The sequence below is a fragment of the Bufo bufo genome, chromosome 3 (assembly GCF_905171765.1).
Source record: "Bufo bufo chromosome 3, aBufBuf1.1, whole genome shotgun sequence".
NCBI lineage: Eukaryota > Metazoa > Chordata > Amphibia > Anura > Bufonidae > Bufo > Bufo bufo.
In genome coordinates, this window is record NC_053391.1 from 209,080,285 (window position 1) to 209,106,847 (window position 26,563).

Below are 26,563 nucleotides of genomic sequence, written 5' to 3' on the forward strand. Positions count from 1 at the left end.
ACAGTCACTTATGATTGTCTAATCCCAGATGTGCAGTATATTAGAGGGTTTTTTCACCACAGTATGCCAAAGCCGTATTTATGGCCTAAATGTGACAGTCACTTATGCTTGTCTAATCCCAGATATGCAGTATATTAGAGGGTTTTTTCACTCCAATAACTAAAAAGCCATATTTCTGGCCTAAATGTGACAGTCACTTATGCTTGTCTAATCCCAGATGTGCAGTATATCAGAGGCTGTTTTAACCCCAGTATGCCAAAGCCGTATTGACGGCCTAAATGTGACAGTCACTTATGCATGTGTAGTCCCAGATGTGCAATATATTAGAGGCTTTTTTCACCCCAGTAACCAAAAAGCCATATTTCTTGCCTAAATGTGACAGTCACTTATGCTTGTCTAATCCCAGATGTGCAGTATATTAGAGGGTTTTTTTACCACAGTAACCAAAAAGCCGTATTTCTGGCCTAAATGTGACAGTCACTTATGCTTCTCTAATCCGAGATGTGCAGTATATCAGAGGCTGTTTTCACCCCAGTATGCCTAAGCCGTATTTATGGCCTAAATGTGACAGTCACTTATGCATGTGTATTCCCAGATGTGCAATATATTAGAGGCTTTTTTCACCACAGTATGCCAAAGCCGTATTTATGGCCTAAATGTGACAGTCACTTATGCTTTTCTAATCCCAGATGTGCAGTAAATTAGAGGGTTTTTTCACCCCAGTATGCTAAAGCCGTATTTATGGCCTAAATGTGACAGTCACTTATGCACGTGTAATCCCAGATGTGCAATATATTAGAAGCTTTTTTCACCACAGTATGCCAAAGCCGTATTTCTGGCCTAAATGTGACAGTCACTTATGCTTGTCTAATCCCAGATGTAGAGTATATTAGAGGTTTTTTCACCCCAGTAACCAAAAAGCCGTATTTATGGCGTAAATGTGATAGTCACTTATGCACGTGTAATCCCAGATGTGCAGTATATCCGAGGCTTTTTTCATCCCAGTATGCCAAAGCCGTATTTCTGGCCTAAAAGTGACAGTCACTTATGCTTGTCTAATCCCAGATGTGCTGTATATTAGAGGGTATTTTCACCCCAGTAACCAAAAACGCTCTAATATACTGCACATCTGGGATTAGACAAGCATAAGTGACTGAAACATTTAGGCCAGAAATACGGCTTTGGCATACTGTGGTGAAAAAAGCCTCTAATATATTGCACATCTGGGATTACACGTGCATAAGTGACTGTCACATTTACACCATAAATACGGCTTTGGCATACTGGGGTGAATAAAGCCTCTGATATACTGCACATCTGGGATTAGACAAGCATAATTGACTGTCACATTTAGGCCAGAAATATGGCTTTTTGGTTACTGTGGTAAAAAAACCCTCTAATATACTGCACATCTGGGTTTAGTCAAGCATAAGTGACTGTAACATTTAGGCCAGAAATATGGCTTTGGCATACTGTGGAGAAAAAAGCCTCTAATATATTGCACATCTGGGATTACACATGCATAAGTGACTGTCACATTTAGGCCATAAATACGGCTTTAGCATACTGGGGTGAAAAAACCCTCTAATATACTGCACATCTGGGATTAGACAAGCATAAGTGACTGTCACATTTAGGCCAGAAATACGGCTTTGGCATACTGTGGTGAAAAAAGCCTCTAATATATTTTTCATCTGGGATTACACGTGCATAAGTGACTGTCACATTTAGGCCATAAATACGGCTTTGGCATACTGGGGTGAAGAAAGCCTCTGATATACTGCACCGCTGGGATTAGACAAGCATAAGTGACTGTCACATTTAGGCCAGAAATACGGCTTTGGCATACTGTGGTGAAAAAAGCCTCTAATATATTGCACATCTATGATTACACATGCATAAGTGACTGTCACATTTTGGCCATAAATACAGCTTTGGCATACTGGGGTGAAAAAAGCCTCTGATATACTGCACATCTGGGATTAGACAAGCATAAGTGACTGTCACATTTAGGCCAGAAATACGGCTTTGACATACTGGGGTGAAAAAACCCTCTTATATACTGCACATCTGGGATTAGACAAGCATAATTGACTGTCACATTTAGGCCATAAATACGGCTTTGGCATACTGTGGTAAAGAAAGCTTCTAATATATTGCACATCTGGGATTACACATGCATAAGTGACTGTCACATTTAGGCCATAAATACGGCTTTGGCATACTGGGGTGAAAAAAGCCTCTGATATACTGCACATCTGGGATTAGACAAGCATAAGTGACTGTCACATTTAAGGTTTGGGTCCGGGGTCCAAATATCCTAAAGTTCGGTACGAACCCGAATTTTACAGTTCGGGTTCGCTCAACCCTACTTCTGATACATTTGCAGTCAGATTTTTGCCTCCTATGTAGAGTTGAGCGAACCCGATCTGTAAAGATCAGGTTTGTACCGAACTTTAGGTTTTTCGGCACCCGGACCGAAACCTGAACACTTACGTAAAAGTTTGGGTTGGGTTTCCGTGTTCGGCGCTTTCTTGCCGCTTTTTGAAAGGCTGCACAGCAGCCAAACAACAAGTGTCATACTACTTGCCCCAAAAAGCCATCACAGCCATTCCTAGTATTGGCATGGCTGTGATTGGCCAACTGCAGCATGTGACCCAGCCTCTATTTAAGCTGGAGTCACGTAGCGCCGACCGTCACTCTGCTCTGATTAGTGTAGGGAGAGGCTGCAGCTGCTGTGAGGGAGAGATCAGGGAGAAATCCTATCAAGAACTGTTTTTTGTACTCAGCGATCTACAGCAAATGAGTTTTGTGGGTGCAGTGCACAATTTTTTTAAGACTGCCCTGAGCCAGCTACTGCTGAAAACAAACTTTTTTTCTTCAGTTAGTCAATATCAATACATAATCGGCAGCCATTTTATGCAACGATAGTGCACCAGCACGGGCTACCTGCAAGTCCAGAAATACAGCTTTTTGCTTACTGGGGTTAAAAAAAATACATCTGTTAAATATAGTGCACATCTGGGATTACATGTGCATAAGTGATTGTCACATTTAGGACAGAAATACAGCTTTTTGGTTACTGGGGTGAAAAAACCCTCTAATATACTGCACATCTGGGATTAGAGAAGCATAAGTGACTGTCACATTTAGGCCAGAAATACTGCTTTTTGGTTACTGGGGTGAAAAGAGCCTCTAATATATTGCACATCTGGGTTACACGTGCATAAGTGACTGTCACATTTAGGCCAGAAATACGGCCTAAATGTGACAGTCACTTATGCTTGTCTAATCCTAGATGTGCAGTATATCAGAGGCTTTTTTCACCCCAGTATCCAAAAATCCGTATTTCTGGCCTAAATGTGTGGTGAAAAAAGCCTCTAATATATTTTTCATCTGGGATTACACGTGCATAAGTGACTGTCACATTTAGGCCATAAATACGGCTTTGGCATACTGGGGTGAAGAAAGCCTCTGATATACTGCACCGCTGGGATTAGACAAGCATAAGTGACTGTCACATTTAGGCCAGAAATACGGCTTTGGCATACTGTGGTGAAAAAAGCCTCTAATATATTGCACATCTAGGATTACACATGCATAAGTGACTGTCACATTTTGGCCATAAATACAGCTTTGGCATACTGGGGTGAAAAAAGCCTCTGATATACTGCACATCTGGGATTAGACAAGCATAAGTGACTGTCACATTTAGGCCAGAAATACGGCTTTGACATACTGGGGTGAAAAAACCCTCTTATATACTGCACATCTGGGATTAGACAAGCATAATTGACTGTCACATTTAGGCCATAAATACGGCTTTGGCATACTGTGGTAAAGAAAGCTTCTAATATATTGCACATCTGGGATTACACATGCATAAGTGACTGTCACATTTAGGCCATAAATACGGCTTTGGCATACTGGGGTGAAAAAAGCCTCTGATATACTGCACATCTGGGATTAGACAAGCATAAGTGACTGTCACATTTAAGGTTTGGGTCCGGGGTCCAAATATCCTAAAGTTCAGTACGAACCCGAATTTTACAGTTCGGGTTCGCTCAACCCTACTTCTGATACATTTGCAGTCAGATTTTTGCCTCCTATGTAGAGTTGAGCGAACCCGATCTGTAAAGATCAGGTTTGTACCGAACTTTAGGTTTTTCGGCACCCGGACCGAAACCTGAACACTTACGTAAAAGTTTGGGTTGGGTTTCCGTGTTCGGCGCTTTCTTGCCGCTTTTTGAAAGGCTGCACAGCAGCCAAACAACAAGTGTCATACTACTTGCCCCAAAAAGCCATCACAGCCATTCCTAGTATTGGCATGGCTGTGATTGGCCAACTGCAGCATGTGACCCAGCCTCTATTTAAGCTGGAGTCACGTAGCGCCGACCGTCACTCTGCTCTGATTAGTGTAGGGAGAGGCTGCAGCTGCTGTGAGGGATAGATCAGGGAGAAATCCTATCAAGAACTGTTTTTTGTACTCAGCGATCTACAGCAAATGAGTTTTGTGGGTGCAGTGCACAATTTTTTTAAGACTTTTTTTTTTTAAGAAAAATTGTGCACTGCACCCACAAAACTCATTTGCTGTAGATCGCTGAGTACAAAAAACAGTTCTTGATAGGATTTCTCCCTGATCTCTCCCTCACAGCAGCTGCAGCCTCTCCCTGCACTAATCCGAGCAGAGTGACGGTCGGCGCTACGTGACTCCAGCTTAAATAGAGGCTGGGTCACATGCTGCAGTTGGCCAATCACAGCCATGCCTATAGTAGGCATGGCTGTGATGGCCTTTTGGGGCAAGTGGTATGACGCTTGTTAATTGGCTGCTGTGCAGCCTTTCAAAAAGCGCCAAGAAAGCGCCGAACACCGAACCCAAACTTTTACGTAAGTGTTCGAGTTCAGGTCCGGGTGCCGAAAAACCTAAAGTTCGGTACGAACCCGATCTTTACAGTTCAGGTTCGCTCAACTCTACACAGGAGGCAAAAAGAAGACTGCAAATGTATGAGAAGTAGGGTTGAGCGAACCCGAACTGTAAAATCGGGTTCGTACCGAACTTTAGGATTTTTGGAACCCGGACTCAAACCCAAACATTTTTGTAAAAGTTTGGGTTCGGTGTTCAGTGCTTTCTTGGCGCTTTTTGAAAGGCTGCAGAGCAGCCAATCAACAAGCGTTTAACTGTCTGACCTTAGAAGCCATCACAGCCATGCCTACTAATGGCATGGCTGTGATTGGCCAGTGCTGCATGTGACCTAGCCTCTATATAAGCTTGAGTCACGTAGCGCTGCACGTCACTCTGCTGTTACTAGCATCTACACATCTGGACGTGTGAAATTCAAATGTTATATACAGCTTTCATATTCTGTTAGTAAAAAAACTAAATTTTTGGGCAATATACAACATCTGGATTAGTGAGTGTGCAATTTAAGCTAGAAATACAGCCATAATTTTCTCTGTTTTTAAAAACACATTTTTTTTGCCAAAATCACTATTTTACAGATCTGCAAGTGTGAAATTCAAGTTTAATATATACAGCTACCATATTCTGTTACAAAAAAAACACACTTTTTGGCAATATACAACATCTGGATTAGTCAGTGTGCAATTTAAGCTAGAAATACAGCCATAATTTTCTGGGTTTTTAAAAACACACTTTTTTGCCAAAATACACAATTTTACAGCCCTTGCAGCATCAGCACGTGTGAAATTTAAGGGTTATATACTGCTGTCATATTCAGTTATTAAACAAACACCCGTTTTTGGCAAAAAAGTTTATTTTGCAGCCTTTGCTGCATATGTGTAACGGTCGCGTACACACACACACACAGGGGGGGAGGGAAGTGACCACTGCGCTCCACCCTTACCCCTGGCCCTGCCTACTTGCCTCGTGAGTCCTAATGACAGGGGACAACTGGACGGCAATCCCTAACTTGGAATAAGTGCAGGGATGACAGACAGACAAACAACAGGATGTGAACGGACCGAGTCAATACCAGGAAAGCTACAAAGTACAAATGGAGCAAGCAGAGAATTGACAGGAGAAGCCGGGGTCATAAATACCAGGAGAGACGTGAAGTACCAAAGGAGTCAGCAGAGGATCGTCAGGAGGAGGCCGGGGTCAGAATACCAGGAGAGCAGCAAAGTAAACAAGAAGCAGGCAGAGGATCGTCAGGAATTCAGCAGGAGGTAAGTACGCCAAGAAAGACTAAATCACAGGTGGAACCTAAATTAACAGGCAGCCTGTGGCCAGCAGGCTGCCTGTATTTATAGTGGGGAGTGAGGGTCATGTGACGTGGCCAGCGTCACATGACCGACAGACCAACCAGTCGAGCACCGAGTGATCAGCTCGGCGCTCAAGGCAGACTTAGGAGGAGGGAGCCACACAGCTAGTAAAGCCACCCTGGGAACAAGGTAAAACACAGATCCTCGTTCCCGAAGCTAAGCAGCAGGTCTGCGGCTAATGGGGGACCGAGTGCACCTTCGGAACCTTGTTACAGTACCCCTTCTTTTACGAGGGGCCACCAGACCCAAGACTTCAGGCGATGGCCTTTCAGGGTGTTCTAAATGAAATTTTCGAAGAAGTCTAGGAGCATGAACCTCCCTGGCAGCTACCCAAGATCTCTCTTCAGGTCCATACCCCTTCCAGTGAATCAGGTACTGCAAGGAATTACGCACCTTCCTGACATCCACTATTTTAGACACCACATACTCGACAGCATCATTAACAAGAACCGGCGGAGGCGAGGCTTTCGATGGTACTACGGGTTCAAAATATTTTTTAAGTAGAGATTTATGGAACACATTATGAATGTGGAATGACTCGGGCAGCTCCAACCTAAATGATACCGGGTTATTCACCTCCGTGATCTTATATGGTCCAACAAAACGAGGAGCAAACTTTTTAGAATCTACCTTAAGAGAGAGATTCTTGGAGGACAACCATACCTTATCCCCAACCTGAAAATTTACCCCCCTTGAACGTCTCCTATCGGCCTTGAGTTTCGGAGAACTTTGAGCATTTTCTAAGTTCGATTGAACCCGGGCCCAAACTGTGCACAGTTCAGAAGAGAACCTATCCGCCTCAGGGTTAGAGGAGGAGACGGATGACCCAGAATGAAAACGGGGATGGAAACCATGGTTACAAAAGAAAGGTGAAACCCCAGCAGAAGAATTGACATGGTTATTCAAAGCAAATTCAACCAATGGAAGAAATTTCACCCATAATTGCTGGTCATCAGCAACATACAACCTGAAGAATTGTTCCACAGACTGATTAAGGCGTTCAGTCTGCCCATTACTCTCAGGGTGGTAGGCAGAGGAAAAAGACAATGAAATTTTACATTTTTGACAGAAGGCCCTCCAGAATTTGGACACAAACTGCACACCCCTGTCAGAAACAATATTTTCTGGGATACCATGCAATCGAACAATTTCTTTCACAAAAATAGACGCCAGGGTTTTGGCATTCGGGAGTTTAGACAGGGGAATGAAATGGACCATCTTGCTAAACCTATCGACCACTACCCAAATTACAGTCTTACCCTCTGCCGGCGGTAGGTCAGTTATAAAGTCCATCGAGATATGGGACCAGGGTCTACTGGGAATGGGTAGGGGTCGTAGGTTACCAGGAGGGTGAGTCCTAGGTGTCTTGGACCTGGCACAAACCTCACAGGCTGACACGTAGGACTTGACATCCCTAGTTAGAGTGGGCCACCAATAAGATCTAGAAACCAGATCCTTAGTGCCCTCAACACCCAGATGTCCACAAAAAGCAGTATCGTGACACTCACCCAACAGCTGGAGACGAAATTGTACGGGAAAAAACAACTTATCTGTTGGGGTGGATACCGGTGCCAGATGTTGTTCAGACCTAATGCGAGCCGAGATATCCTGGGTAAGAGCTGCTAAGAAGATTTTTGCTGGTAGGATGGATTCAGGTGGTACCTCAGTAGGTTGAAAAGCCTGGAAGCTCCGAGATAATGCGTCCGCCTTCACATTTTTACTTCCCGGCCTGAACGTAATGGAAAAATCAAAACGAGTAAAAAACAGAGCCCATCTGGCTTGACGGGGATTCAACCTCTTAGCAGACTCGAGAAACACAAGGTTTTTATGGTCAGTGACCACAGTTACACAATGCCTTGCCCCCTCCAGAAAATGTCTCCACTCCTCAAATGCCCATTTAATGGCCAGCAGCTCCCTATTCCCTATGTCGTAGTTTCTCTCCGTGGGAGAGAATTTCCTGGAGAAGAAGGCACATGGTCTCAGGTTAGTGAGGCTAGCAGGACCTTGTGAAAGGACTGCTCCTGCGCCGTCCTCGGACGCATCCACCTCCACAATAAAAGGTTTCTCCTGATCAGGCTGGATCAGAATGGGAGCACTACTGAATGCCTTTTTTAATTTTTCAAATGAAGAAATGGCCTCAGTAGACCAATTCTCCAAATCCGCCCCTTTCTTAGTAAGGTCGGTCAACGGTTTAGCAATTACGGAAAAATTCATAATAAATTTACGATAGTAATTGGCGAAACCTAAGAACCGTTGTAAGGCCTTTAAGGATGAAGGTCTTACCCATTCCTTAATTGCTAGTACCTTACCAGGATCCATCTTGAAGGCGTGAGGAGTCAGAACATGCCCTAGAAACAGAATCTCCTGTACACCAAAGACACATTTTTCTTGCTTAGCGGATAGCTGATTCTCCCTCAACACCTCTAATACTTGTTTAACATGAGACACATGGGATTCGAAGTCAGGAGAGAATATCAAAATGTCGTCAAGATAGACAATAACAAATTTACCTAAGAACTCCCTAAGAATGTCATTCATGAAGTTTTGGAACACAGCTGGGGCATTGCTGAGTCCAAAAGGCATCACCTGATATTCAAAGTGGCCTACCAGGGTATTGAACTCCGTCTTCCATTCGTCTCCCTCCTTGATTCGGATTAGATTGTATGCCCCTTTCAGGTCAATTTTGGAAAACCAGGTTGCCCCCAGAACCTGGTTAAATAAATCCGGAATCAATGGGAGGGAGTATCTATTCTGGACAGTAATTTTATTTAATCTCTGGTAATCGATACATGGCCTAAGACCACCATCTTTTTTCTTAACAAAGAAAAACCCCGCCCCCATAGGAGAGACAGAAGGTCTAATATGCCCTTTACCAAGGCTCTCCTTAATATCTTCCATGGCCTTGCGTTCGGGCATAGAAAGATTATAAATTCGTCCCTTAGGAAACTTGGCCCCCTCTACTAGCTCTATGGTACAATCATAAGGTCTATGGGGGGGTAGAACCTCCGGGGTTGGTGATGAGAATACATCAGCATATTCTCTAAAAACAGAGGGTAAAGTATCAGACTTTACTGAGACCCCAGCCTGTACCACGGACAAGCACAAGTCACACTTAGGCCCCCATCTCACCAACTCCCCATTGGACCAATCTATATTGGGGTTATGTACTCGGAGCCAAGGCAACCCTAGTACCACCTCAGCCGGTAGGTTCTCCAGGACTAAAAGCAAACATCTCTTTGAGTGGCACACACCCACGATTAGAGAAATCTCAGAGGTACATAAGCTCACCGTACCACCAATAACAGGAGTAGCATCAATAGCCATGACATGAATAGGAGTTGGTAAGGCAAACATAGGAATACCCAATTTTACAGCATACTCAGAGTCAATATAGCTAGCCGCTGAGCCAGAATCAATAAAGGCCTTACCCGGCCATTTATCTACTCCCAGAGAAATCGTAATAGGTACCGAAAGCTTACATTTAGAAAATTCAGGGTGTACCTCGTCTTTAGGTTGCCTTGCCTTAGGAGACTTGACAGAGAGGACCTTCTTAGGACACTGGTTGATCCAATGGTCAGGATCTCCACAGTAAAAGCACTCTCCATGTCTGCGGCGAAGATTCCCTCGGGTCATGCCAACCTGCATGGGTTCCTCGGTGGAGACCTCAGCATTGTCTCTGGAATAGGCCTCTGGCTGGACCACCATCTGGGAAGAGAACTGTTGTTCCTGTCGTCTCTCTCTAACCCGTCGGTCAAATCGGACAACAAGGGTCATCATCTCCTCTAAGGTCTCTGGAAGTTGATAACTGACCAGAAGATCCTTTAATTTATCAGACAGACCTGACCTGAACTGACTCTTCAGGGCTGGTTCGTTCCATCCTGAGGGGACACACCACCTTCTGAATTGGGTGCAATAATCCTCCTCTGGTAGATTGCCCTGAACCAGTGCCTTTAGAGTCGTCTCGGCTACTAGAGCCCTGTCTGGTTCATCATAGAGGGTACCCAGGGCCTGAAAGAACCCCTCCACAGAAGATAAACAACTGGCGCCAGCAGGTAAAGAGAACGCCCAGTCCTGGGGATCACCCTGTAATCGGGAAATGATAATGCCCACGCGTTGACTCTCGGAGCCAGAGGACACGGGGCGCAAACGGAAGTAAAGTTTGCAATTCTCCTTAAAAGAGAGAAACTTCTTCCGGTCTCCAGAAAAGGGTTCTGGGAGCTTAATCTGGGGCTCAAAATGCGGACTGAAGGCCTGAGGAGTGGAAGAACCTTGCCCTAACTCAAAAGAACTGAGTTTTTCCCCTAACTCCTGCACCATCTGCGTCAGATTAGAGACATGGTCAGTCAGGGTCACCAGAGGATTCATTATACAGTGGTTATTGGGCCTGTTAATCTGTAACGGTCGCGTACACACACACACAGGGGGGGGAGGGAAGTGACCACTGCGCTCCACCCTTACCCCTGGCCCTGCCTACTTGCCTCGCGAGTCCTAATGACAGGGGACAACTGGACGGCAATCCCTAACTTGGAATAAGTGCAGGGATGACAGACAGACAAACAACAGGATGTGAACGGACCGAGTCAATACCAGGAAAGCTACAAAGTACAAATGGAGCAAGCAGAGAATTGACAGGAGAAGCCGGGGTCATAAATACCAGGAGAGACGTGAAGTACCAAAGGAGTCAGCAGAGGATCGTCAGGAGGAGGCCGGGGTCAGAATACCAGGAGAGCAGCAAAGTACACAAGAAGCAGGCAGAGGATCGTCAGGAATTCGGCAGGAGGTAAGTACGCCAGGAAAGACCAAATCACAGGTGGAGCCTAAATTAACAGGCAGCCTGTGGCCAGCAGGCTGCCTGTATTTATAGTGGGGAGTGAGGGTCATGTGACGTGGCCAGCGTCACATGACCGACAGACCAACCAGTCGAGCACCAAGTGATCAGCTCGGCGCTCAAGGCAGACTTAGGAGCAGGGAGCCACACAGCTAGTAAAGCCACCCTGGGAACAAGGTAAAACACAGATCCTCGTTCCCGAAGCTAAGCAGCAGGTCTGCGGCTAATGGGGGACCGAGTGCACCTTCGGAACCCCATTACAATATGTCATTGTGAGATACAGCCTTTACATAGTGTGGTTCTATTCAGTTATTTGAAATACAGCCATTTTGGACAGAAATCTTTAATTTCGGCCTTGTCTGGATCAGGGCGTGTGAGATACAGCTTTTATATTCTGTGTTTCTATTCAGTTATTTGAAATACAGCCATTTTGGGCACAAATCTTTAATTGTGGCCTAGTGTGGGTCAGGGCGTGTGAGATACACCCTTTATATAAAGGGGTTATATTATGGTATTTGAAATACAGCTATTTTGGGCACAAATCTTTAATTGCGGCCTAGTGTGGGTCAGGGCGTGTGAAATACACCCTTTATATACATTGGTTTATTCTTCTATTAATAAAACACCCTTTTTTGGGCAAAATACCATCAGCACGTGTGAAATTCAAGGGTTATATACTGCTGTCATATTCAGTTATTAAACAAACACTTGCTGGTAGAAAAAAAGTGGATTTTGTAGTCTTTGCTGCTTTTTTTCGTCAAATGGGTGTTTGTTTAATAACTGAATATGACAGCAGTATATAACCCTTGCATTTCACATGTGTTGATGGTGCAAGGCCAGAAAAATTTTGTATTTTGCCCAAAAAAGTGTGTTTTTATTAATAGAAGAATATAAACACTGTATATAAAGGGTGTATCTCACACGCCCTGACCCACACTAGGCCGCAATTAAAGATTTGTGCCCAAAATGGCTGTATTTCAAATAACTTCATAGAACCACACTATGTAAAGGCTGTATCTCACAATGACATATGCAGCAAAGACTACAAAATCCACTTTTTTTCCACCATCGGGTGTTTGTTTAATAACTGAATATGACAGCACTATATAACCCTTGAATTTCACACGTGCTGATGGTGCAAGGCCAGAAAAATTGTGTATTTTGCCCAAAAAAGGGTGTTTTATTAATAGAAGAATATAACCCCTGTATATAAAGGGTGTATCTCACACACCCTGACCCACACTAGGCCGTAATTAAAGATTTGTGCCCAAAATGGCTGTTTTTCAAATAACAGAATATAACCCCTTTTATATAAAGGGTGTATCTCACACGTCCTGACCCACACTAGGCCGCAATTAAAGATTTGTGCCCAAAATGGCTGTATTTCAAATAACAGAATATAAGCCCTGTATATAAAGGGTGTAAAGAAAGAGATCCAGCTTCCAAACAACATATAGATGCTTTAATGAAAAAGGTGCTAAAATCCAGACATGTACATCAGTTCTACGCGTTTCAGATCAATAAATTCAGATCCTTACTCATCTTTAGATATGAATTATTGTTTATTGATTGGCACTTACACTGGCACTTTATTAGCACTTTTTGTGATATACTGTGATATAATCAAAAAACAAATTTTATATTATTTATGAATTAATATATTCACAAGTACTTAGCACTTTATTTGTATTGGTTTATAAATTTTTAATTATAATTGAAATCATGAATTTCTGACAACAATCACTTATTATATCGCACTCCATTATGTACTAGTAGCATGTGTTTTTAAATTTAATTGAAATTATTAATCATTGATATTGATTATATTGAATAGCGCACTTTTTGAAGTATTAGCACTTTAGCATCCTTTTCCACAGTTAATATTAACAGCGAGTGCTCTATGCATTAATAGACTATTGTTGTAAATCTCCCCACTTTCTGTCCTTTATCATTCTTTCTTCCTTTCTTTTTATTTCCTATGCATTCTTATTGTAGCTCTCTCACCCTTCATTGCTGTCCTCCAGCGCTACGAGTGTGGCTGGGTGCGCATGACAGTCGGACGGCCAGCTAGCTTCCCTCGTCCGCGACATGTGACTGCCCTCGCCGGCGTCCCACTCAGGGGAAGGGCGGAAGCGGATATGACGCGGCCGGTTCCGATTGGTCATGCGCCGCAGGGAGCTATCATTCGCCGCATCCATCACATGACTTCAAGACAGACTTTTCATAGGACTCTTCACTCTTTAAAAACTGACCTCTTAGCCCCATTGAAACCACTCCTCCTGAGGAAGCAGAACGGCAAAACGTACGCCGAGGAGATAGCGTCCACCTGTCCTGACACTAACTGGTATAACTATTTCTTTTCATCTCTAGTTATCTTTCCAGATATCTTATAGTGACTTGACCTCGATTTATGATGTTCAGAGAGTGTGGTTTGTTGTGAGCACATTAAGATATTTTCAGAGGGTGGCTCTCTCTTTTAAACTCAGTGTATAGGCAACCACAATGGGAATAAAAGTATGTATGAAATGGAACTAGAGTGGCCACTGATAACATAGGAAATATAACATAGGAAAATTATTGCTATGATATCTCTGTGAGACTACAATTGTTTATAAAAGTTAAAATATTGTCACGACCATGGTTATGGTGGACTTCAGCACTTGTGTCCAGGGATCCAGTCAGTGTGTCGGTGGCAGGTAGGGGTGGAAGTCTTTCACTCTCCTGCCATTTCCATAGTCTGTTTATGTTTATATCCCCTTGCAGCTCGGCCAGTTTAGACTCCTGTTTCTCCGCATCCAGGAGGAACAGGTGGTCTACCCAGCTCCTAGTTCAGGGATCGGCGGAGGGTGAGTAGGGATCCGAGGTTCCTGAGCATGAGCCCTCCTACCTTCAAGGTCGGCTCATGCAGCTAGGAGTCAGGGTCAGATTAGTGATGCGTTAGGAGTAGTGATGAGCGGCAGGTGCCATATTCGATTTCAACTAAATTTGCGAATATTCGATAGAATATTCGTTTTATATTCGTCGAAATCGAATATTCGTCATTATTCTTGTTATCGCGATTAATATGCGATTTAAATAATCGCGTATTGCGATTTTAACTTAAAGGCCACTCTCCTATTGAAATAGCAATGCGATTAATTCAAGTTATAATAATCGAATTTCGATTTTAACTTAGCACTGCTAGCTTCCATATTCGTTAATGCTAGCCTAATATGGAATATAGCAGTGCTAAGTTAAAATCGAAATTCGATTATTATAACTTGAATTAATCGAATTGCGATTTCAACTTGGACCTGGTTTACTATGGTTGGCTTGTTGGAATTAGCGAATATGACGAATGTATTCGTCATATTCCACAAAACGAAGATAACGAATGTATTCGTCATATTCCACAAAACGAAGATAACAAAGTATTCTGCATCTTCGTTTTAGCTACCTATTCATCAACTTCGCTAATTCTAGCAATCATATAGGAAAGTTTACTATAGAGACAGCTAAGTTTAATTCGCTATGCGATTATATAACTTTGCTTTTTTTTTATAAATAGAATAATTATAATAATTATCAGGTATTATAATTATTCTATTTATTTTTAAAAAAAAAGCAGTCATATAATCGCATAGCGAATTAAACTTAGCTGTCTCTATAGTAAACTTTCCTATATGATTGCTAGAATTAGCGAAGTTGATGAATAGGTAGCTAAAACGAAGATGCAGAATACTTCGTTATCTTCGTTTTGTGGAATATGACGAATACATTCATTATCTTAGTTTTGTGGAATATGACGAATACATTCGTCATATTCGCTAATTCTACCAAGCCAACCATAGTAAACCAGGTCCAAGTTGAAATCGCAATTCGATTAATTCAAGTTATAATAATCGAATTTCGATTTTAACTTAGTCCTGCTATATTCCATATTAGGCTAGAATTAAATATAGCAGTGCTAAGTTAAAATCGAAATTCGATTATTATAACTTGAAATAATCGAATTGCGATTTCAACGTAATTCTCAAATCCGACAGTACATTCTAGTATATGGAGACGTTCCCATGGTGATGGGGACGCTCCATGAGCACGGAAGTCGGCAGAAGCGGCAACGGGCACTGACTGACGGGCAAAAAAAAATAATAATATTCGAAATATCGAATTTATATCACTATATTCGAAATATTCGCGAATTAGCGAAGTGCCGATATTTGCGAAAAAAATTTGATATTCGAATATTCGCGCTCAACACTAGTTAGGAGGTGACCTGCTCCCTAATTCTGTGGTCCTGGCTGAGCAGCGATTAATATCTCGTGGCATCGCACGACTGAGGGTTTTCCCCATCCTCAGCCATGACAAATATAGAGATATAGGAAGAAATATGAAGAAGCAAAAAAAAGAAAAAAAAGAAAAAAGAAATGAAAGCAACATAAAAGGCAATTGCCTGAATGCCAATTCCTTGACCAAAAACAAACAAACTGAGGCATCACAGTCAATGTTAAATTAATATTACCTAAGGACATTGCATAATGAATGGAAATACTAAAAATATATACATAAAAATACAAAAAAAAAATTAACAAAATATAATGTATAAAATTTATAAGAGGAAAATACCTGCCTTGCCAGAGACAACCCCTCACTGTGTCACATACCCATCCTTTGTTCAACCCTGAGGAGGTGGACACACACCAGACAATGCACCCGAGACAGGGCATCCGCAATTCCCTGCAATTGGCCTGCTCTGTGTTCTACTGAGAACTTAAAGTTCTGCAGACACAAAAACCATCTGGTGACCCGGGCATTACTGTCTTTGGCCTGGGTCATCCACTTGAGAGGGGAGTGGTCGGTCACCAAGCGGAACTTTCTCCCCAACAAATAGTAGAGGAGAGACTCGAGTGCCCACTTGTTAGCCAGGCACTCTCTCTCCACTATACTGTACCTGGTTTCGGCTGGGCTGAGCTTGCAGCTTAGGAAGACAACGGGATGCTCCTCCCCGTTGACTTCCTGAGACAGTACAGCACTGAGGCCTACTTCGGAGGCATCCGTTTGTACCACAAACTCCCTCTTGAAGTAGGGCATCACCAAAACCGGTGACCCACATAGGGCCAACTTCAAAGCGGCAAAAGACTCTTCTGCCCGATCATCCCAGCGAACCATCACTGATTTTTGTCCCTTCAAGAGCCCTGTCATGGGCGCAACTAGAGTAGCAAAGTGGGGAACAAATCTCATGTAATAGCCCACCATTAGTGATAAGCAGCAGGGGCAATATTCGAATTTGCGATATTTTGTAGAATATCGAGAATTCGAGATTATATTCTTGATTGCGAAAATTGGCAATGTATTATTCGTGTAATGCGTGCGAAATAAAGGCGTGGGTCACTTATGCTACATTTTTCAAGCTGGTATAAGTTTTCGGAGACTGGAGAAAATTGTTGGCACGGCAGAACATTAGAATAGCTTTATATGCAGATAGAGTGCTCCAATATATTTGCGCTTGCGAATTTTCGACAATTAATGATGCGCATATTTTTTCGCAATACGTGCAACTTGTGACATCACAGCACTATGTCTGTAGCATGTATGTATGGACAGCAGAACCTATTACACTGCTAACACCCTGCACTGGAACCTATCAGCTACACTATAGATCAATCTAACCTACACTGACTATCTCCCCCTATCTCAATAATATATAAGTTAACTGTCTAATGTAATACAACAAAGCACAGAGCACAGCAATGACACTGCTGTCTCTTTTATAACTGCAATAAACTTTACATAATAGCTACTGGGGAGGTTCTTATATAGTAAGGGGTAGGCAACTTTTCTACTGGTTGCTAGGGATGTTGCTAAGCTGCCTTCTCATTGGCCCACAAGCTAGAAGAAGGGAGGGATGTGTACTGTGTTAAAAAATAAAATAAAATAATATTCGTCATTATGAATTTATATTACAATATTGTAAATATTCGCGAATTCCTGAAGTGCCGATATTCGTGATAAAAATTTGTAATATGAATATTCGCACTCAGCGCTACCCACCATTCCCAGGAATGACTTTATTTGCCTAGTGGTGACAGGTCAGGGCCAATTTCGTATCGCCTCTATTTTGTTCACTTGGGATTTGATGACTCTGCCCCCAATGACATACCCCATACGTACCGATGATGTGGACAAAGCACAATGTCCATTAGTCGCTGAATAGTGGCGGGGGCGCCATGCAGACCAAAGGGTAAGAACTTATATTGATACAGCCCCTCAGGGATGATGAAACAGGTTTCTCTTTGGCAGCCTCCATTAAGGGCACCTGCCAGTACCCTTTCATGAGGTCCAAAACAGAAAAATACCGGGCTTGTCCTAACCTCTTGATGAGCTCATCCACCTGGGGCATGGGATACGCATTGAATTTGGAAACCTCGTTAAGATTTCGAAAGTCGTTACAAAACTGCAACGTCCCGTCCGGCTTGGGTATCAATACTATAGGACTGGCCCACTCTCTTTTTGACTCCTCAATAACCTCTAGCTGCAACATTAGCTGCACCTCCTCCGATATGGCTTGTCACCGAGCCTTGGGTACCCGGAATGGTTTTAATCAGACTTTTGCCTGAGGCTCAGTGATTATGGAAGTGCGTCCAGGGAGGTCCGAGAACACATCCGTGTTCCGACTAACAAACTCCCTGGCCTCCTGAGTATGTTTAGAGGAGAGGCTGTCAGCAATTTTTACTGTGGCAGCCGCCTCTCTTGCATCAGACAGAGGGGCTGGTATCTATTCTCCTAGAAAATCAGTCCGCGAGCTGTCTTCTGTACAGGTTTCCCTATCTTTCCACGGTTTGAGTAAATTCACATGGTAAACCTGCTCCGGCTTTCGCCGCCCTGGCTGGAGTACCTTGTAGTATACATCTCCAATTTTCTCGAGTACCTTGTAGGGCCCCTGCCACCTATCCAGGAACTTACTGTCCATGGTCGGCACCAGAACCGAAATCCGATCACCCGGGTTAAAGATCCGGACCCGAGCCTGCCAATTATAGACCCGACTCTGGGCTCGCTGAGCTGCCTCCATTTGCTCCCTAACAAGAGACAACACTGTCCTTATCCGATCTTGCATCTGGGTAGCGTACTCAATGACACTTTATGTGGAGTGGGTTGTTTTTCCCACGCCTCTTTGGCCACGTCTGCCATAGCTATTTGGTCAAACGGTACTTCAATAATTGGGAGAGGTACTAGGGGACTAAGGAAATGTGGCTGGGGGCTAGTTATCTGTCAGGTTGGGCAAGACTTACAAAACTCTTAAATATGCTGGGCCAGTAAAACCGCTGTAGAATACGATCCTGAGTTTTCTGCAGCCCCAGGTGATCCCCAAGAACGTGTTGGTGGGCTAGATATAACACAAGCTTGCGATAAGCCTTGGGGACCACCAACTGTTCAATAGGCTCACCCTGTAGTTGGTTTACCCGATACAACACATCCTGATGAACCAAAAAATGGGGAAACACTGTACACATTTTCCCAGGCGCGGGATAGGGTTGGGTCCCGGCGTTGGGCGGTACCAAAATTATTCCCGGAGAAGTTGAGGTCTGCCAATTCAGGACCCGGCGGAAGGTCCTCCACGTCTCCCACCATCACACTTAGCAGGGTTGTCTGCCCCTCTTCCAACAAAGTGGCGGTCACCCCTACCGCTGGCCCTTCGGTCTCAGGTTCCCAGGGTTCTGGTCTCCCCCCTGAGCGGGCCACTCTGCTAGGGTTACCCCTGTCTCATGGGTATCAGTCACTCTCATAGCAGGCCACAGTGCCGGGAAGCCCGGGAAGTCTCTCCCTATTATAAGTTCGTAGTGTAAATTTGGGGCAACTGCCACTTCATGAGTCCATCTGCCAGCCCCTGTGGTTAGAGACACCAGGGTGGTGGGATAGTCTTTTTAGTCTCCATGGATGCACATGACCCCGACTTTCCGGCCAGTATACTCCACTGACCATACCAGGGGAGCCCTTACTAGGGACACCAGACTCCCTGAGTCCAGCAGAGCCTCCGCTGGAGTGTCTCCTACATCCACCTGGCAAAGGTGGTTTAGAGTTTTTGGGGTACCTGCTGCACACAGTTTCCTGGCATATAGCGACTGACAGTAGCCATAGTTAGTATCCATGGGTTCCACCTGATGGGAACAGTCAGCTCTTACATGGCCCGGCTCCTGACACTGCCAGCAGACTATCGGAGCCAGGTCCGTAGAGGGTACACCCCAGGTGGGTTTGGTTGGTACAATTCGCCGGGTCTGGGATGGAGATTTATGGGGTTTGACTGCTTCCCTCCTAAAAGAACCCCCTGTAACACTCTTAGTAGCCTCGTAGCGCTCCACCAGGTCCACCATTTCTAGGGCGTTGCCAGGAGACACCTGGAAGATCCAGTGCTGGAGAGGGGGTGGCAGAGCCCTCCAGAACATATCAGCCAATAGTCTATCCAGCATAGTCGGGGGACTCAGCACATCAGGCTGTAGCCACTTTTGCAAGAGGAGGAGTAAGTCATAATACTGGGTCCTCGCAGGCTCAGCCGGCTTAAACTCCCACTGATGTACCCTCTGGGCCCGGACCAACACATTCACCCCCAGTCTTGACAAAATCTGACCCTTTACTTTTTGGTAGTCAGCCGCTTGATCGTCGGCAAGTTGAAATACACCAGCTGGGAATAGGATGCCAGGAATGGAGAGACGACCTCAGCCCACTGGTCACAGGGTAGCTTTTCCCTGATGGCCACTTTCTTGTACATCGTCAGGTAGGTTTCAATGTCATCTGCGGGGGTCATCTTAGGAATCGCAGCACAGACTGCTTTCCGGGCATCGCGTGGATGCTCGGGGTTGTTCCAGCTGTCTGCAAAGCCATCACGTGTTGTAGCAGCAACTGGTTAGGCTCTATTCAGACGTCCGTATGTGTTTTGCGGATCCACGGATCCGCGGATCCGCAAAACATGGACACCGGTAATGTGCTTTCCGTATTTTGCGGATCCGCACATTGCCAGAACTATATAGAAAATGCCTTTTCTTGTCCGCAATTGCAAAGTCCCCTGCTGCTGCTTATTAGCCTCGCATTGCTTCAGGTTTGTCTCTCGCTGCTGCAGATTAGACTCCATGAGGGCACTTAAATTCCGGTCCTGTATTTGACCTCACCTGGCTGGAAATCAGCCCAGCCGCACATGCTGGGAGGAAAATACCTGCCTTGCCAGACACAACCCCTCACTGTGTCACAATACATACATTCATGAAGTTTTATTCCTTTAACTTTTTATTAATTAACTGTTTTCATTATCCATATGCCATATGATATTGGCTTTGTCATCATAAGCTTTGCAGTGATTGTTCCTTTGGGTTGCAAGCTTTTGTGTGGGCCCACATCTGGACACCATTTGTGATTCGCCTGGTGAAGGAAGCTGACTGCTTCCAAAATGGGTTCTGGTTTTTAATCTTTTATGTTTTATTAAATTCCATTTGATTTGATCAGCACCCCAGAACCAGTTTTTTTACCTATTGCTCTTATCGGCTTGTGCATCGGGTCTCTATTGTAAATCCATGATCAGGAGGGGACAGCATTCACAAAACTCCCACCAAATGCCTTCACAGAGTTATGTCTGGAACAGCACAACGTTATTGTGTCTAAGCAGGGTTGCCTTGGGGCCATTATACCCATTCCCATAGAAATATTTCACCAGGAAGCACCTTTGTGCCCCAACCATTGTGTTTTATTTGAGCATTTCTGACCTAGCTGTTAGGAGGTGTTGGGAGCAGTGGCTACATGATGGCATGCACACATTGCTAACAGGCTCCAGATAGCCCAGACGGACTACCAGTAGAGAGGATCATTTGGTCTTCTGACAAGCACAAGCAGTTTTGCTGTCCACAATCCAGTGTGAGGCAGTGACAGGCCTCATATATCAAGGACGGTATGTATCTCCGAGAATGGTGCAAGAAACCTATTAAGGAGATGCATACTGAAGTTTGCTGTGGAGCAACTGAGACATGCCACCAAGGTACCCGGCCTTAGTGGAGTAAAAGCCTTTAGCTTGTTCATCCACTAGAATAGATAGTGAATGCTCTTGTTAACCCCCATAACTGATTTCAGCTAATCCAGGCCTGGCTTTTACTGGAAGTAAGCAAAGAGCTGGGTGGGTGCTTATGTAACCCCCCAGAGTGGTGTCACCACTCCTGCACCCTGCTACTGTCTTTATTGGGCGAACACCAATGTCATCTATGTATTTTATCCAGGTCCTCCACACTGTGCATTCCTAATCTGTATGCAACTGTTATGTTCATGTAATGTGCCTGGTTCACCAGCGGGTGGCAGCAAACACGGCAGAGCTATAGTTAGAATGTAACTCACCATTCCATTCTCCCCCCTTTGAGCAGAAGTGGGCCAGTCCTGCTTCCTACCAGAAGAAGGTGTGGCAGTTCTGGCTTGTGCTGGTTGAGACTCCATGTTGGAGCTGACAGGACACTAACCTATTCCTTAGCCGAAGATAAGTCCGACTAAAAAGTGAAGTGCAGCATAAAGAAGAAGCCAAGTTACCAAGTCAGCTTGTTAGTACAGCAGAGTGAGAGGAATATAGAGCAGAGTTGAGTTTGCCTGCCAGTTTAATGTAAAGCCTGCTGGAATCAAGACAAAGCCTGAAACTGTTTGGAAAAATGTTTATTTAAGTAAAGCTGCCAATGAACCTCATATCAAGGTCTGGACTCAAGTTATTGCTTCAAATCCCTCAAATATTCCCCCTTTTCATTGCTTCGGAGCCAAAGCCTGGGGTCCAGCGGTATCCAGGTAAGAGCACCGTGACACATAAAGAGACATTTTAGGCCACACAATACCACTCGGCATTCCTAAACCTGGGACGCGATATAGGGGGCCCTAGGGGGAGGCCGCCTGTTGCACTTACTCTAGGTGCTTTAATCTATGCATACTTTGGCCGGAAATGCCTATTAATTAACTTGTTTTTTATAAGAACAGCTGTTTTCTGCCTTATCTCTAACTATACCATACTGACATATAATCATGCTGCCTTAACTGTTAACCCAGCAGTGCTTGCAATAAACTATAGGGAAGTTTATGGATTAGAACTGAAACTAGAATTTAGCAAAATATTACTTTTTAATGCCTGAGGTGGAGAGGATATATTGATTCACTCACCTTTATAAGTCTACACTGGAAATCTACAAGATGTACAGTCAATATCACAGCTGTCAGTTCTCAAATGCTTTTGGAACAAATGTAAACGGTCGTTGGCTATTTGTGACATGTAGTGCATGGTTATAAAATTCAGCAAGTTAAACATTTTTACAAAGTGCGCCAGTACAAAAAAATACCTCCTTATTATGTGCACTAGTACAAAAAAAATATACACTTTATAGTGAGCGCTGGTACAAAAAAAATACCCCCTTATAATGTGCACAAGCACAAGAAATACCTCATTATAACATGTGCCAGTACAAAAAATGCCTCCTATGTGCCAGTACAAAATATGCTCCCTCTTAGTGTCCCTAGTAGAGTCAATGTCCACATAGCACCCCCAGTAGATGCACCCATAGTTCTCCTCCCCATGGTGGCCAAATACCATTGTGCAAAATAAAAATAATAAACTCAAATACTTACCTTCATGCGGCTGCTAATGATGTGGTGAAGGCCACTTCAAGCCTGTGTCCTGAGCTGTTTGCTGCCCGGCTCAGGTTGTACGATGATAATTATTTTATTGTGCCGCCTGTGTCAGGCTCTGATAAGCTACAGGCACTACTGAAGCCTATCAGAGGGAAAGGTGGGGCAGGGAGAAATCACTCCTTTGCCCCACCACACTGAGGACAGCAATACATAATTTGTGGTGCGCCACTGGCTTAGGGGCCCAGTCTCAATTGAGACCGCTGAGACCCCTATAGCTACACCCCTGGGGAGGATCATTAAGGGAATTTGAGACATATGTTCATTCTGCATTTGCAATATCTATCTATTTATCTATCTATCTATCTATCTATCTATCTATCTATCTATCTATCTATCTATCTATCTATCTATCTATCTATCTATCTATCTATCATACCTTTATACAGTATCACTCACACAAAGCACACACAACAGATTTCCAAAATGGCACCATTTTGTTTGTCTGGGACAGATAGCTTAAATTGAGAACAATACAGGGAACATGTCCAGCAAATAAAACTGTTACAGCCATAAAAAAAAGAATGCCCTAAAGACAGCTAAACTGTGTCTAGTCCTAAAGGCCCAAAGTACTGTATGTTGCACCTGAGCCAGTTAATGGTGTATTCGATAATTAGCAGGTAGAATATATTAGTTTGTTCTTCTGCTAAACTATTATTTATGACTATGCATTCATAAAGTACATTATGTAAATCTCAACAAAGGAGAAAAAACCCTCTAATATGTAACCATTATAGTTCTGTTCACACAGTAAATACCCATACATTTTTATATACAAAGCAATTGCCTACAGAGTTATATCGCAGGGTAATGTTACATTGCCAAGAACTTGCATTTGCTTAACTTGAGCATTATTATGCTCCAGCCTCTTGAATCTATTTATCTTTCTCACACAATAACCTATGTGCTGGGAAAAGTTAAGAGCGTTCCTGTATCGGCAGCATCTCTATTCACTGCCATCAGCAAGTCATAATTTGTAACAAGTTACCACAATGATAATTTTCTGCTCCTGTGGCTCAGCTCTATTCATCTACTGGAACATAATTAGCATCTCCGTTGTGCTCCTTTTATGATCAACTAATTACCGCTTGGTTCAGGAGCCGTTAATACCTATCTATTTAGACCTGTTATATCCAATTAGAGACCAGCCAATGCAGAAATTTGTATTGTGGGGATAATGCTTTCTGACAGAACGAGACTCTACACTCTTATAATAAGCCCACTCTATTGGAAAATGAAGCGAAAAAATAAAGCACGGTAGGTGCACAACAATAGGAATTGTGTCAGAGTAAAATGCATTGTGCTGAGATAGGATTTGACTGGAGATAGGCTTAGTTTAACATTGCCAATCTGGCAGCCGGTTGTGACTTGTTTTCATGAAAGAAAATGAGATGGCAGAAGAGAGACAAGAAAGTTGTTGGGGTATTATATAGGAGAGGGTTTCAGTTCTCCTACTCTAAAAGTAAAAAGAACATAATGATTATAAATTTCAACAAGAAATACATTTGCCACCAACTCACAGAAGTAAAATGTTCTGTTATCATTGAAGCGTACCTGAGTTAAAAAAAATAAATAAAATAAATGCATGATAGCTGTGCTTCTTTGTACCACCATAACTGTGAAAGAACAGGTCTTTTATGGGCTTCCCTAATATCTTTTTCAGCCTAATTATTCTCCTCTTTAGCGACATGGCTAGATGCATTTCTCTAAGAAACAAGTGGCATCTTCCTTCTGTGGAATCTGCAAGCACTGCATTGATGTGACTTCCTTTCCATTACTTCTTTCTATGTTTGTTTTTAGCTCCAGAGTTCAAAAACTAGATGAGGGGGAGATCACACTTACAGAAAGGCAGGACATTTCTATAATAGTTAGAAGCAGTGACGAAGCAGTTCTTTTATCATGCTCAGTATTTAAGCTAGCTCTGACACCCCCCCACTTCCTCTCTGCCGTCATCTATGTCTCTTTTACTAGGGACGGATCGTGCCCAATAACAGGCAGTGGACTGCAAATTAGTTGGAAGTGAGACCCTAGTGGTCATGGATGCAGGTGGATGCAGTCATATACAGTATTTGAGATAAAGTTATTTTGAAATTTTCTAGATACCCCATTCTCTATTAAATGGAATAAAAGTGCTTTAAAGTACAGTACAGGCAGACTTCTAGAATAAATGTTAAGTCTTTCAAAACTCAAACATCTATGTCCTGTCCATTATGATCACATCCATATGGATGCCAACTATGCTGATATCATAGCAGACCAAAGCTGTGTGAAACTTGGGATGTTGCATTGAATGCCCATCCCGGTTCAAAAGGTTATTACAGATATCTGGGCACCTATGGCATGTTACCCTCATACACTTGGTCACCAGATTGAAGTATGCAGAAAATTTATTATTAAACACTGTATATCCCCATAAAATATCTATAACAATAGAAATAGTACAATAAAAGACAATAATAGAAAGGTGATTTAAGCAATTTTGAGCGTGGCATGGTTGTTGGTGCCAGACGGGCCTGTCTGAGTATTTCACAATCTGCTCAGTTACTGGGATTTTCACGCACAACCATTTCTAGGGTTTACAAAGAATGGTGTGAAAAGGGAAAAACATCCAGTATGCGGCAGTCCTGTGGGCAAAAATGGCTTGTGGATGCTAGAGGTCATAGGAGAATGGGCCGACTGATTCAAGCTGATAGAAGAGCAACGTTGACTGAAATAACCACTCGTTACAACCGAGGTATGCAGCAAAGCATTTGTGAAGCCACAACACGCACAACCTTGAGGCGGATGGGCTACAACAGCAGAAGACCCCACCGGGTACCACTCATCTCCACTACAAATAGGAAAAAGAGGCTACAATTTGCACGAGCTCACCAAAATTGGACTGTTGAAGACTGGAAAAATGTTGCCTGGTCTGATGAGTCTCGATTTCTGTTGAGACATTCAAATGGTAGAGTCCGAATTTGGCTTAAACAGAATGAGAACATGTATCCATCCTCTGATGGCTACTTCCAGCAAGATAATGCACCATGTCACAAAGCTCGAATCATTTCAAATTGGTTTCTTGAACATGACAATGAGTTCACTGTACTAAAATGGCCCCACAGTCACCAGATCTCAACCCAATAGAGCATCTTTGGGATGTGATGGAACGGGAGCTTCGTGCCCTGGATGTGCATCCCTCAAATCTCCATCAACTGCAAGATGCTATCCTATCAATATGGGCCAACATTTCTAAAGAATGCTATCAGCACCTTGTTGAATCAATGCCACGTAGAATTAAGGCAGTTCTGAAGGCAAAAGGGGGTCCAACACCGTATTAGTATGGTGTTCCTAATAATTCTTTAGGTGAGTGTAAATGGTACCATAGAATTACAGTGGCATATGTTGGTATATGATAACAATCTGTGGCATATATTGCGCCAAAGTTTTTCTCTTTATATACCCGAACTCTGTATATCACTGTAACTGTGTATTAATATTGTAGAAAGACAATGAGAAAAGGGTTTCCTTTATGTCTCTATCCCAGGTTGGAAAAGTGAAAGTCACTTCAGGTGCGTAATGTGTTTGTATATCAACCGAAAGATTCAAGTGGTGCTGAGCTGCTCGCCCATCCTTTTTATTCCTAATTCCACTTTTCTATAGAGGGTTGGGTGATCTCCTCTACTTGAGCTTGCAGCACCATACCACAACTAGTAAACGAGTGAGCCACCGCAACCTATTATAACCATGTTACCCTCAGTTGCAAGATTGGCATCCTTCCCTTTTTTTACACACCGCATTGATGCC